We start from the raw sequence: 14,772 nt of genomic DNA, 5'->3' as shown, positions 1-14,772 counted from the left end.
GAGGAACTCCATCAAACCAGTCTGACTTCAGCACTTACACTGGGAGGGGCCAGCAACTTGTGGACCCATCTTATCCAGGTGAAGTCACAGGAAAGTAAATGTGCTAACGTTACCACAGGCTCCCGAGTTTCCAAAGCTGCCTATTCTACTCTCCATGGCCTGATCCTTAATTCCCTGGGCTCCATCTTCCTTAACACCTGTGTCAGTTTGAAAGAGAATGGCGCCTCCAGGTTCATAGTTTTGAATACCAGGTTCCCATTTGGTGAATTGTTTGGGAAGGATGAGGGAGGCGTGGCCTTGCTGGAGGAGGCGTGCCACTAGCTTTGAAGTTCCAAAAGATCCAACCCGGAATTCTCTCTGACTCTGGCTTGCAGATCAAGATGTGAGTTCTCAGCTGTTCCTGCCCCCAAGCCTTTGTTCTGCCACCATGGTCTCTAACCCTCTAAAACCGCAAGCTCAATTAAGGTTTTCTTTATTAACTTCCTTTGGTCATGGTGTTTTGTCATAGCAATAGAACAATAATAAAGACAGCACCCCTGAAAATGTCAGGCAGAATCAGGCCATGCCCCCTGTCCCCCAGGGCCTCTGCATTCACTGCTCTGCCTGAACTCTGCTCTAGGCCGATCTAGTCCAAGTCTTTGTTTTGTTTTTTGAGACAGGGTTTCTCTGTGCAGCCCTGGCTGTCCTGAAACTCACTCTGTAGACCAGGCTGGTCTCGAACTTAGAGATCTGTCTGCCTCTGCCTCCTGAGTGCTGGGATTAAAGGCGTGCGCCACCACAGCCTAGTTGTAGTCCAGGTCTTTAAAAGCTGGCTCCTAGGCCAACTCTTCAGGCTTTGGCTCAAATGCCATCCCTTCTCCCTGGAAGATCCTCCTAACCTGCTGCTCTCTGCTTCAGCATTTATTTTGGCCACAACTGCCCCCCCCCCCCCGTGTGTGTGTGTGTGTGTGTGTGTGTGTGTGTGTGTGTGTGTGTGTATGTGTGTGTGTGTGTGTGTGTGTGTGTGTGTGTGTGTGTGTGTGTGTGTGTGTAGGGGTCCTGGTACAGGCAGAAGTCAGAGGCTGACACTGGTGTCTTCCTCAGTAGTTCTTGACCTAGTTTTTTGGAGACAGGGTCTCTAGGGGAACCTAGAGCTCATAGATTTGCCTAGGCTACCTAGTCAACCAATCCCAGGGATTGCTGGACTCTACCCCTGCAGTTCTGGAGTTCCCAGTACAACACTGTGTTTAGCATTTCAATGGATGCTGGGGACCCAACCCCGGTCCTCTATCCAGCAAGCCCTTTCCCTAGCCCTTATTTTTTGTTACTTCCTTTCTCAGAGCTCCCTAAGGACAGAGCAACATCTACTCCAGGGTATACAGCAGGTATCCAGCGAGCAGGAGAGCAGTGTTTATGCTTCTTTTTCTGAAACCATCGTCACATTGATATGGGGACCTGGGCTGACAAGCAAACCCCCTTCCCCGGCCCCTCTCCCCACGGACACGCAGGCAGGGGACCTGCAGCCCAAGTGCCCCCTGCCTGGCTCCCAATGCTGCCCAGACTATGCATCTAATCACAACTCTGGAGCAGAGTGCTGTGTGGGCCCTGTCCCTCTTTGGCCTTCAGGGTGCAAGGAGGCGAAGGCTTTGAGGAAGCTGGGGGACCAAGCTGCTGGCTAGTTCCAACCTGAAGCCTAACGGCATGGCTCAGCCACAGGGGCATGGAAGGGACACTGGTCAGTGCTGGCACTGGATACCAGTCAGGAGGCAGACATGGTCGTCCTCAGAGGTAAGAGGGGGATCCTGGGGCCGCAGAGCTGGACTGCCGGCCTGTGGGCCTCAGCTCTCTCTGCTGTGCTTTCTCACCCACATGCCGCCCCTTACAACAACTTGGATTAGTCTTAACGCAATAATGGGTGATGACAGAAAGGTCATATAATACCAGTGACGATAACTGTCTATGAAGACAGTAAGTCAAGCCTGTCACCTGTGAGGTAGGTCCACCATATGGCTCTTTTACAGGTAAGGAACAGAGGCACTGGCTGAGGTCGCAGTGAACACCAAGCTCTGACTCCAGACACCACACACTCCACTGGCCTCCATTCATACTCTATAGTAGTCCCTCCATGTCTGTGAGTGGGGTGGAGGGGGCGGGGCACGACCTCCAGCCCTTTGCCATGAAGCCTCATGACCTGGTCCATCAGGTGCCTCAGCCTCTCTAATGACGAGTGCTAGAGGAGAAACACACACCTTAACTGTCGCAGGCTTTTTCAGGTCCTTAGACACAGGGTCTCATGATAGCCCAGGCTGACCTAAAACTAACTCTGGAGCCTAAGCTAGCCTAAGTGATCCTCAGACCACCGCCTCTCAGGTGTTGAGATTACAAGCATATGCCACCACACCTAGCTCTCAGCATGTTTTTCCTTTATTAAAAAAAAACAATATATACTTAAAGAAGAAGCCAGAAAGGCCCTTGAAAAATGAAATTATTCTCCCAGGGGCAAGCACTTTTTATATCCTGGTGTAAGTCCTTTTGGACTTTTTTAATTTTCCGCTCAAGATCATCATGAGGACACCCACTTTTATATATGCCTGAGCATCTGGCCTACAACACCCTGCGTCATACTTAACCCCCACTACAAGCAGGTGACACATTAAAGTCCCCAGTTAACAGACACAGGACAGGTTCAGACAGAAAAGGCAGCTAGTCCCCGGTTATTCCACAGAACAAAGCTAACGACGCCACCAAGTTCCAACTTACGGTCATTTGTTCCAGTGGTCGGAACTGTCCTCCTCCACGTCCCTGGAGCTGGAACTGTCACCCAACCCAACGCAGTTTTAAGCTTTAAGATAAATAGAACAAACAAAAGCCAGGGGTGGGGGTGGTCTCAGGCAGGCCTCTTTCCCCTTCTTGCATGTGCTGGGGGCCATGCTGTCTGTGCACTTTAGCAAGAGCATGGTTGCTCCTTCCAAGGGCACCTGCTTCATCCCCTGTGTGGCTTTTGCCTCCTTGAATCTGTGACTCAACCTGTCAGGGGCCAATGTCCTGCCAGCTGGAGGCCCTGCTCTCGTGTCTCAGGACAGGAGGTACCTAGGAGACACTGAGTGACCAAGTTAAATGACCCACCTAGCCACCTGACACCTTGGCCACTCGGCCGCTGTGCATTCGGGCTTAGAAACAAGTCATAGCTAGACACAGAACGCCCTGGAATGCAGGTATCCACAGACCTACCTGAGAGACAGAGAAACCCCATCAGGAAGTGTCTCCACCGAGCTTTCGGTCTTCATACTGTCTCCCTATCCCCGAACTACATTTAATTAATGTGTAAAGTTGTAGTTCTAAACCCTCAAATTCAAGGAATTACATATTCATATAAGAAATATGAAGAAAACGATACAGGATAAGCCATAATCCACTTGCTCAAATCCAGCGACCAAGAAAACCTTGAACGTGGCCAGAAAAAGAAGCTTTGCGCCATCGAGGAGCAAAGAGAGAGAGATGGCAGAGTCCTGTCACTCAGCGCTAGTAAGACAGCCCTGGGACAAGGTCTAAGAGAACAGAGAGAAAGCGCTGCCAATTTAGACTTCTCTGAAAACAACACCAACAAATAGAGCAAAATAGTGGCTTTTTTAGGCAGAAAAATAGAAACACATCGTCGTAAGCAAACTCACACCGTAAGACACGTTAAAACCCTTCATGCTAAAGGGTAGAGGGTGGAGAAAACATGGCTCTCTGTAAGAAGAACAGAAAAGGCTGGGCGTAGCAGTCCTGTGAGGTACTATTGAATGTTACTATTCTTGTCACTTAAGCCTTTTTCAAAGTCAAGTGATAATTTAGACAAAACTATTAAACATAGCCAGCACTGTGGCCCATGCCCACAATTCCAGCCCTCAGAGAGCAGCAATAGCTGTAATTCTGGGCCAGCCGGGAATCTGCTACAGGAGTCTCCTAAATGCCAAAACAATAGTAATAGTAACATCAGCAACAACATTAATATAGTGTGATGATACTACCCATAAAAGTAAAATGCACAACAAAACAACACACGGTCAAGAGAGGAAAGGAGGAACATCAGTCAATATTCTCCAGGCTGTGAAGTAGGCCATGACATTGAAAATGTATACTACACATCACTTAGCAACCACTAACAGTAATATCTAATCACAAACAGATAAGCAGAACGGTGAAAGTATAGTTAAAGCTAAAGAAGGCAGAGATTAGAAAATACATCAGAGACTTATACCTTATCACCAATCACATTAAACATAAATTGTCTAACTGTCCCAAGTAAAAGGCAGAGAGTCTCAGATTCAAGTTTTGCTTTTGTTTTAAAAATACAACTATATGCTGCATATAAGAAATGTAACCGAGCGTGGTGAAACACACCTGTTACCCCGGCACTCAGGAACCTGAGGCAGGAGGATTGAGAGTTCACGGCCAGCCTAGACTACACAGTGTGATACCTGTTTCAAAAGGAAAAAAAAGAAAGAAGAAACACATTTCAATTATAAAACAACAAAGATAGGCCCAAAGAGATGGCTCAGCAGGTAAAGGCTCCTGTCACTATCTCTGACCAAACCTGAGTTCAATTCCTTGGTCCCACATGGGAGAAGAGCCAACTCCCACAGTTTGTCCTCTAACCATTAAAGTATGTAGTGACATGCACATGTGCATACACAGACACACACATGTGCATGCACACACACACATGTACACATGTGTATACACAAGTGCACACACAGACACAAGTACATGCACACACATATGTGCAAATAGAGGTACACGTACATGCACATGCACACACACACACACACACAAATGTAAGAACAATTTTAAGAGAATAGGTTTATTTTTAAAACTACAAATTAAGCCAGGTGTGGTGGTGCATGCCTTTAATCCCAGCACTTGGGAGGCAGAGGCAGGCAGATTTCTGAGTTTGAGGCTAGCCTGGTCTACAAAGTGAGTTCCAGGACAGCCAGGACTACACCGAGAAACCCTGTCTCGAAAAAACCAAATACATACATACATACATACATACATACATACATACATACATACAATAAAAACTACAAATTAATCCAGGTGTGGTGGCACATATACCCTTAATCTCAGCACTCAGGAGGCAGAGGCAGGTGGATCACTGTGAGTTTGAGGCTAGCCTGGCCTACAGAGTGAGTTCTAGGACAGCCAAAGCTATGTAGTAAGACTCTGTCTCAGGAAACAAACAACAACAATAAAAAGTTAAAAGGGAGGCTGGAGAGATGGCTCAGTGGTTAAGAGCACCGACTGCTCTTCCAGAGGTCCTGAGTTCAATTCCCAGCAATCACATGGTGGCTCACAACCATCTGTAATGGGATCTGATGCCCTCTTCTGGTGTTTCTGAAGAGAGCAATGTTGTACTCATATACATAAAATAATAAATAAATCTTTTAAAAATAAGTTAAAAGGGTGGAAAAACACAAACCATATCAACACTGCCAGTTACAGTTATATCAGGAAAAGTGTACTTCAGGGATAAAGTCCTTCTGCAATGAGAAATAGGTCAATTCACGAAGAAGAATATTCCCAAATATTTACACATTTAAGTGAAACTTCAAAATACCCAAAGCCAAATGTGCTTGGGGCCTGGAGAGGCAGCTCAGTGCGTAAGAGCACCCACTGTGTGTGCATAAGGACCTGAGAGCACCCACTGTGTGAGTGTGAGGACCTGAGTTCCAAACTCGTACAACAAAAATGTTTCTTTTAGCCACAAGACAGTGTATAACCCTGGGAAGTGGAGACAGGAGGATCACTGGGACTTGCTGGCTGCTAGGCTAGTGCCATGTTCAGTGAGAGATCTTGTCTCAAGGGAATAAATACGCTGTCCAGTGTCCTACACACACACACACACACAAACACACACACACACACACACACACAGGAGGAAGCGGGGAGGGGCTTGAGATGTAAGGAGAAGGAGACAAACAAATCCCCAATTAGGGTTGCAAATTTCTCCATCTTTCTTGCAGTAATTAATAAAGTGATCGGACAGAAAATAAAGAAGGGCACGGAAGACTTTAACCGAGTTCTCAACTACCTTGGCCTAAGTGATATTCCTAGAACACTCTGTTCACTAACAGCAGACTGCAAATTCTTTTCGTGGAACATTTGCAGAAATAGGCCATATTCTGTGCTATTAAACAAGTCTTAATATATTTTTAAAGATTCAAGTCACACAATACACCATCTGATCATAGCAGAATTAAACTAAAAGCTACTCCAGAAAGATCCCTGGAAATTCTCAAATCTTTGGGGAGTAAATACGACACTGCCAAGTCACTTCAGGGGACAAACAGGAAACCAGAAGGGAAATGCCAAGTTACTTGAATCGAATAAAAACGAAAACACAGGTCGCAAGGGTGGGACAGGGCCGGTGGCTCAGTGGTTATGACTGTTGTTCTTGCAACACCAGTGCTTGGTTCCCAGCAGCCTCAGCACATTGCTCACGACCGTCCATAACTGCAGCTCCTCACACAGAAAACACATGTGCACACATAATTTAAAAATATGGTTTTCTGTGTGTGGAATGTCTAAGCAGTACTTAGGGGAAGCGTTATAGCACAAAATGCCCAAGTGAATGAAAATAAAACCATTTAAAAATCATCAACTCTAGCTGCCCCCTTCAAAAATTAGGGGAAAAAAAAACAAATTAAATTTGAACTAAGTAAAAGAAAGGAAATAACTGACATCAGAATTGTAATCAATAAAAGAGAAAATATAAAAGCGATCGAGAAAAATCAGCAGCAAAAGATAGTCCTTCCCAAAGATCAATAAAATTCATTAAAACATACCCAGACTGATGGGGAAAATTACAAATGAGAAAGAGAAAGAGATTAAACACAAATTGCCAATACCAGGAGTGAGGCAGGCGACATCCTACAAACTCTACAGATATTAAGAGCATAATAAAGCTGAAGGCTTACTGCCGAGCTATAGTGACCGAGAGCATGCTGCTGTCGGTAAGACGATCAATGCAATAAAACCGAGAGACTAGAAGAAGACAACAAACCTCACATTTATGATTAATCAATTTTCAAAGAAGGTGCCAAGGCCACTCAATGGGAGAGAGGTCTTTTCGAAAACGTACCAGCACAGCTTATTATTCACATGCACAACGACGAAGTTGAACCCCTGATCCACACCATGGGCAAAACAGTAACTCAATCGAACACTCTTGCCTCCTAATGGCTTCCATCAAATGGTCTTTCACAGTAATAAGGAAAGTGAGGAACACATGTGACATGCAAATCCATCTCTCACTAGCTCTCTGTGGTTTTGACAGAGTCTTGTTCTGGAGTCTTGATTGATTTGAAACTCACTATATAGACCAAGCTGGCCTCAAACTTACAACGGTCCTCCTGCCTCTGCCTACCCAATGCTTGGATTACAAGCGTGCATTATTATTCTCAGCTAATGCAAATTCTCTCGATACACGTTAAATGTGGTAACTCCCCACTCCACCTCCAACTCCCACCGTGCTGCTGCTCCCCACTACAGCAGGGGAGGACACCCTGTATTCAATCCTCAGAACGCACATCGTGGGAGGGGAAAGTCAGCTCTCAGAATCTGTCCACTGACCTCCACACATGTGCACATACCCACTGGAAACAAATGTAGTATTCTTTTATTTAACAAGGGCTGGGGAGGTGGGTGACTCCAGACTACAGAGCCATTCAAGCATCTGTGACCCTAGCACTCCTGCAAGTCTCAGGAGGTGAAGACAGGGGAGTCTTAGGAAAGTCATGGGTCCCCACAGGGCAGAGAAGAAGTCCTCTTTCAAGTCAGGGGTAAAATTGAGGACCCACACCTAAGGCAGCCCTCTGACCTCCACATGCCCCTGCATTGCGCGCGCACGTGTGCACACACACACACACACACACACACACATCTCACACACACCAAAGATAATGACAGCAAAGTAATATTATAAACAACTCTATACTGATACATTTCAAAAGGAATGAGCAGAATACATTTCTCTTTTTCCCCCTTTTTTATTGTTATTGTTTCTTTGTTTGAGACAGAGTCTCTGCATAGTCCTGGTTGTCCTGGAACTCACTGTGGACCAGGCTGTCCTCAAAGTCACAGAGACTCACCTGCCTCTGACTTCCAAATGCTGGGATTGCAGGCGTGAGCCACCCACAGCTGGATACATTTCTTGAAAAATACCACAACCAAAGCTCCTGTAAGCCAATAGACTGAGTAACCCTATATTTGTTAAGGATACAATCATTTGTATATTTAGGGGAAAATTTTTCGGACTGAGTTCATTCTATGGCACACGGGTATTCTGCTGTCTAGAGTCACAGTCATGCATATTTTTAAAGGCCAGGAAGGACATGGAATGCTCACCCATGATCTGTGTGTAAGGAGACACTTGTCCTGACCTGAATGCCGCACAGTGTACACACAGTGAAACTTCACATGATACTTCATACATAGGAACAATCTTAGGGGTCAACTGAAATATTTGAATTTTAAAAATGAAAGAAGCATTGGCACTAGGAAAAGGCAGCATATAAACAAACAAACAAACCAAAACACAAAAAGCCTCCTCCACAACGAGACTTCATAGCTCATTCAGTGTCAACTGCTGGAAGAGATACTACTTTTTTCTAAATGATTAAAGAGGAGCTAGAGAAAAGTTCTGTCATCAGGAGCACTGACTGCTCTCAAAGAGGACCCAGGCTCACTTCCCAGCGCACACACACAGCAGCTCACAACTGACTCTAACTTCATCTCTGGGGGACCCAACGCCTTGTTTTTTTATCTCTATGTGCACTGCTGCACACACATGATGCACAGACATACATGCAGGCAAGAAACACCCATACACATAAACTAAAAATAAATAAATCTTAAAAAGAAAGATTAAAAAGAAGGCAACACTTCATCTCATCTAATGGTGCCCCAATACTCAAACCGGATAAACCAACACAATCCATGGAAATTAAGATCAACGTCCTCTGTCTGCCGACAGTGACATGAGAAAGCCGAGAGTCTCCTTCCCAGCCACCACACACTCATCCAAGTGGACAACGAATGCAGATTCATTTTCTCTGAGAAAGCCACAGAAGTGGCTGCTTGAGCTCTGGGTGAAGAACAGAAGGGCTGTATGGTTCAGTCAGTGCATGGGGTGGGGGGCAAACAAGAATTTCCCATAAGCAAGGAGTCTTGGCCAACAAGACTATAAGCCTGCTGTTGGGTAAGGGGCATTCTTGTTATAGACAAGAGGAACTGGAGAGAGGAAGCAAGCACAAGTCCGTTCATAGATGCCGTGTGGAAGCCAATTTGAGTGTTCTCAACTTAGTTATTGTGAAGAAAGGGGAGAAGGACATTAATGGACTGACAGACACTGCTGGGCCTCCGTGGCTAACAGAATCCAGAATCTTTTCAATCTCTCTAAAGAAGATATGTCTGCTATTACTGTCAGAAAGCCCTTAAAGATGTGAGAAGCCCAGGACTGAAGCACACCAGGCTCAGCATCTCGCTACTCCACGTGTCCTGAGGCACCAACGTGAACGTATTGCACTGAAGAAACAATGCGCACTATGGAAAAAAAAAAAAAAAAAAAACGAGGAGGCTGCAGAATATGCTAAACTTTTGGCCAAGAGAATGAAGGAAGCTAAAGAAAAGCAACAGGAACAGATTGCCAGGAGACGTAGGCTGTCCTCGATGAGAGCTTCTACTTCTAAGTCCAGTCGAAAGTAAGTCTTTAAGAGTAACAAATAAATGATCAGACCTGGAATCTACAAAAATAAAAAAAGTAAAAATAGAGCAACATCTTCAATAAGCAGGGATGCCAAAGTTCCAAAGTTTCAGCAAACCCAACTCAACTGTTTACTGAAAGAGTAGGATCCTGACCAAAGGAGAGTCGTGTGAAGACTGCAGGCTGGATTCCACGCCTGAGGGTCAATCAATGAAAGATATGGTCTGACCCCAAGAGAAAAACCATACGACCATCTCAATAGACATGGGAAATGCCTTCAGCAAGCTCCAACAGGACCCACAAGGTAGAGCATCTTCCCAAACCCGGAAGAGAACAGCTCCACACAGGAAAGAACCTACCAAGCTAGTGTGGGTGCCTTTGCCTGTAACCCCAGCACTCCGGAGGATGAAAGGGGAGGGATCAGTAGGAATTTGAGGCTATGCTGGACGACAGAATGAGATCCCATCTCATAAAACCAAAACAACAACAAACATACAGAGTTCTGCTTTATTTATTTATTCATTGAGACAGGGTTTCTCTGCGTAGCCCTGACTGTCTTGGATTCACTCTGTAGACCAGGCTGGGCTTGAACTCATAGAGAACTGCCTGCCTCTCCCTTCCAAGTGAGAGGTATGTACCACCACCACCCAGCTGTTTATTTTTAAAGACAGATCCTTACTATGTAGCCCTGGTTAGAACTCACTTGTAGACCAGGCTGGCCTCAAATTTGCTAGAATGCTGGGAACTATTTATTATTTCTTAAATTTTATGTGTATGCACATTTTGCTTGCATGTATGTCTGCTCACCATGCATGTACCTAGAACCAGAAGCATCCCTGAAGAGGACATCAGATCCTCTCTGGAAATGGAGTTATAGACAGCTGTGAGCCACCACGTGGGGGCTGGGAACCCAGGCCCTCCACAAGAACATACGTGTTCTTAACCAGTAAACCACCACTCCAGCCCAGAGAAAACATTTTAAAGAGTATCTGTCAAAACCCGGCCACCCTCCTAATGGATGGTAAAGAGTGGGCTCTTCCTCTAAGACAGGAAACAGCTTTCCTGCTCAGAACGCTTTGAAAGGTCTAGCCAGAGCAATCAAGCAAGGAAATGAACGAAAAGACATTCAGAGCTGGAAGACAGAGGCTTGCAAATGACATGTTCACCCTTAGAGGAAGGGTAATGGACTACACACACATACACACACACACACACACACACACACAGACACACACACAAGCTACAAAGGCCAGTGACCTCATCAGTATAGGAAGACACAAGTGCAGAACTCAAACACTTACTTTGCTGCTATACTGGCTGTGAACTGTCTAAAATAAACAACTCTAACTGCCACCTACCTAGAGTCACATCAAAAATGGGGAGAAGCAGAGCAGACGAATGAGCTGCCAAACAATGGAAAACCAAAACGCATGAAGTTACAAAGCAAACGGCCTGGGTTTGACCCCTCCCCACTGACTAAGTAAGTGAAATAAAATCTGAATAAAATATGTGAGATATTGCTCACTGGTTAAAAATTGCAATTTGGGTTAGACAGATAGGGCAGGGGTTTACAGCAATCATGGACTGGGGTTCAGTTCCCAGCACCTGCACGGCAGCCCGCAACTGTCCGTAAGTTCAGTTCGGGGGTTCAATTCCCTCTTCTGGCTTCTGAGGACACCAGGCACACATGCAACGCACAGAATAACACGCAGACCAAACATTCATACGCATAAAATAAAAATAAATCTTAAAAAAATACTCAGAATTGTTTAGATGCTCATCCTCTTCAACTAGATCCGAAGAGACAAGTCAACCCCAACCATAATCTCAGCAGAGACTTTTGCAGAAACTGAAAAAAACTAATTCTCAAACTCACAAGTGAATGCAAAAGACATACAAGAGTCAAAGCAACCCTGGCAACGAACAGCGAAGTTGGAGGGCCCGACATCCAAACAGTGCAAAACCACTGAAGACAGAAGACAGACCAATGGGACAGAAGAGAGGCCAGAGATAGACTCATGTGAATAGTCGTGGTTGTTCTTCTTCAGTCAAGGTCTTATGAAGCCCAGCCTGGCCTCAGACTTGCTATGTAGCTGAAGATGAACTTGACCTTTTATTTCTTTCTTTTTGGTTTCTCTTCATAATGACCCTGGCTGTCCTCACTTTGTAGACCAGGCTGGTCTCAAACTCGAGATCTGTCTGCCTCTACCTCTTGACTGCTGTTTGACTGCTGGGGTTAAAGGTGTGTGCCACCACACCCAGCTGACCTTGAACATATTTTGAAAAAAAAAAAAAAATGTGTTTGTATGTGAGCACATGTGTGCACTTGCCTGTGTCAGCCACAAGAGGTCATCAGATCTCCTGGAGCAAGAGTTACAGGCAGTTGTGAGCCAACATAGGTGTAGCATGCTAAACTTTGGGTTCTCTGCAAGAATAGCAAACTCTCTCAACTCAACTGGTAAGCCAGCTCTGGAGCCCAGGACTACCAACTTCTGATCCTCCTGCCTCCACCTCCTGAGTGTTGGGATTAGTCTTGCACAACTATGACTGGTTTATGTAGTACCTGGAGATCCAACTTAGGGCTTCATGCAGGCTAGGCAAGTCTTCTGCAAACAGAAGGACATTTCCAGCTGTAAACAACTGATTTTTAAATTAGTCTCTGTCTCTGTCTCTTTCCTCCAACTATTTATTTTGTTAGTATTTGTTTTGCTGTGAATTTAACCAAAAGCCTGGTACCTCAACCCTGCCCATCTCGGTTAGATCATTAACCCCTGGGTAACTGACCTTCCACAAAAGAACACAGTGGAGCCAGGAGAGTTCACAGAGGATGCAGTGGAACATCTTAAACAATAACAAGAACCATTTGTTTACCCATCTTATGTAGGCACACTGTGTACCAGAGTGCACGGGTGGGAGTCGGTTCTCTCCTTACACCACGTGCGTCCCATGCGTCCCAGGATTGAGCTCAGGTGGTCAGGCTGGGAGGCTCCTCTGCCCTCTGAGCCATCTCACCATCCCCAGGAGACCTTTCAAACACTAGACTGAAGGTATATTTCTATGTAACACAAGAAACTTCAATAAACTTACACGTTACACAGAACAGTTAAAATACGGACTGCAGTTAATGAATCTAGAACTCTAAAACTGGACTGGAGCTCAGCGGTTAAGAGCACTGGCTGCTCTTCCAGAAGACCTGATTTCTGTTCCCAGCACCCACATGGTGGCCCATAACCATCTTTAACTCAATCCCAGAGGATCTGATGCCCTCTCTGGCCTCTGGGTTTCAGGCATACATACAGTGCACGGACATACATGCAGACAAAATACCCATATGCTTAAAGGAAACTGATTTAAAATTTAATAAAGATTCTAAAACATCACAAACACAGCCAACCAACCAACCAACCAACCAAAAATCCTGTAGAGGACCCCATGATAATCTTGGGTTAGACAAAGATTCTTAGGTGTGACACTTGACACAATTTGTCAGAGAGGATGGATTGATAAGTCGGGCTCCACAGAAATGAAAACCAACTCCTTGAAGACACTCTACCAGAAATGATCAGACAGGTCACAAACTGGGAAAAACAGGGTGTTCACATGCCTTTTATAGGACTTGTATTCAGAATATAAAAAAGAGCACTCAGGTCTCCATAAGAAGAAATCAAAGAGAAGAGATTTAAACTGAGAAGACACTTAGTGCATTAAAAAATGTTCCATGCTACTGGTCCTTAAGGAACTGAGAGCTGACGCTGTGGTGAGGTGCTGAGAATTGACGAGGTACTGCACCCACGGAACGGAATGCCTAACGCAAGAAGGCTCAGCACATCAACCTAACCCAGTGCTGGGGGGTGGGGTGGGGGTGCGGGACTGGAACGAAAATGGCAACCTTACTCTAGAAAAACTTGGTAGTTTCTTAAAAAGCTAGCACATACCTGACATCTTGTCTAGCCACTTTTCTCAGCATCTTCCTAAGAGAACTGAAGCAGTTTCATAGGAAGACTTAGATATAATTGTCCATAAGAAGTTTGAAATCATCTCACACTGGAAACACACTCAGATGCCCATCAATAAGTAACTGATGTCACACCCACACAATGGCTACAAAGAAGGACTACAAAGATGGCCGCTGCTGCTGCTGCGATGTGAGTAAGGCTCCAGTCAGGAACCTCAAGAGAAAGTTGGCTGACAGAGAATAACAGTGTGTCAGTCCACTTCTACAGAAAGCCAGGAAATGCAAACAGATCCTTGCTTGGGGGAGGGGGGAACAGGTGGGAAAAGATGGGCAAAGGGGGGGGGGGGGAGGGGAAGACCACACAGGAACAGGCAGACTTTGGTTGTCCGTAGGTATCTCTGTGTATGGTTTATTATACATCAATTATATCTCAATATAAACTTTTTTTTAAAAAGAGAGATAAATCAGATAAATCAAGGCTACACTTAGGAATAAAGATTAAACTGGCATACCTTCATGGGCTCTTTTAATTTAAAGGTTCTAAAATTGTCTTGAAATTTTAAGACTCATCTGTTCACACATCCATAATCGTTTATTTCCAGAATGCAGCAAGCCTCATGCCGCCGTTCGGAGATAACTATACTGAGAGGCTGACACGCAGCGGAGTGATGCCTTTCTAAATCACGTCTGCTCGGACGTGACGCGCAGAGCGCAGAGCCCAGAGCCCACGACTTTGTCGCTTTATCAATCTCCAGGTCTGTTCCCAAACAACAGCTCCTACTCCATCACCAGGATTAAATCGCCTCCCCCTGGAGGCGCTAAAAGCCATGCTTAGTAAGAGGGATGTGTTTCTACAGCAGACAGCAGGAGGGAACAAGAGTGAGAGGAAAGAGAAAAATCTTGGGCAGGTAAGATGGCTCAACAAGTAAAGGGGCTTGCCAGCAAGCCTGACGACATGAGTTCGATTCCCATAGTAGACAGAATCTATTTCTGTGAGCTGTCCTCTGATCCCCCTCATGAATGCTGTGGCATGTGCACACACATACAGATACACACAATAAAACCAAATAAATGTAGTGTTTAAATCAAT

At 45.3% G+C, this 14,772-nt stretch overlaps 1 protein-coding gene and 1 pseudogene across 10 annotated transcripts in view; one reads left to right on the top strand and one right to left on the bottom strand.

Annotated features, from left to right (window-relative positions):
* The window catches only part of Dlgap4 (DLG associated protein 4), a 150,731-nt gene that overhangs the window by 121,811 nt on the left and 14,148 nt on the right, over positions 1-14,772 (bottom strand). The gene's annotated exons all lie outside the window — the stretch shown is intronic.
* On the top strand, positions 9,009-9,717 carry Gm14172 (predicted gene 14172; annotated as a pseudogene).

Source organism: Mus musculus, chromosome 2 (genome assembly GCF_000001635.26).
Source record: "Mus musculus strain C57BL/6J chromosome 2, GRCm38.p6 C57BL/6J".
In the NCBI taxonomy this organism is placed as follows: Eukaryota; Metazoa; Chordata; class Mammalia; order Rodentia; family Muridae; genus Mus; species Mus musculus.
This window is presented reverse-complemented; position numbering and strand designations above follow the sequence as displayed.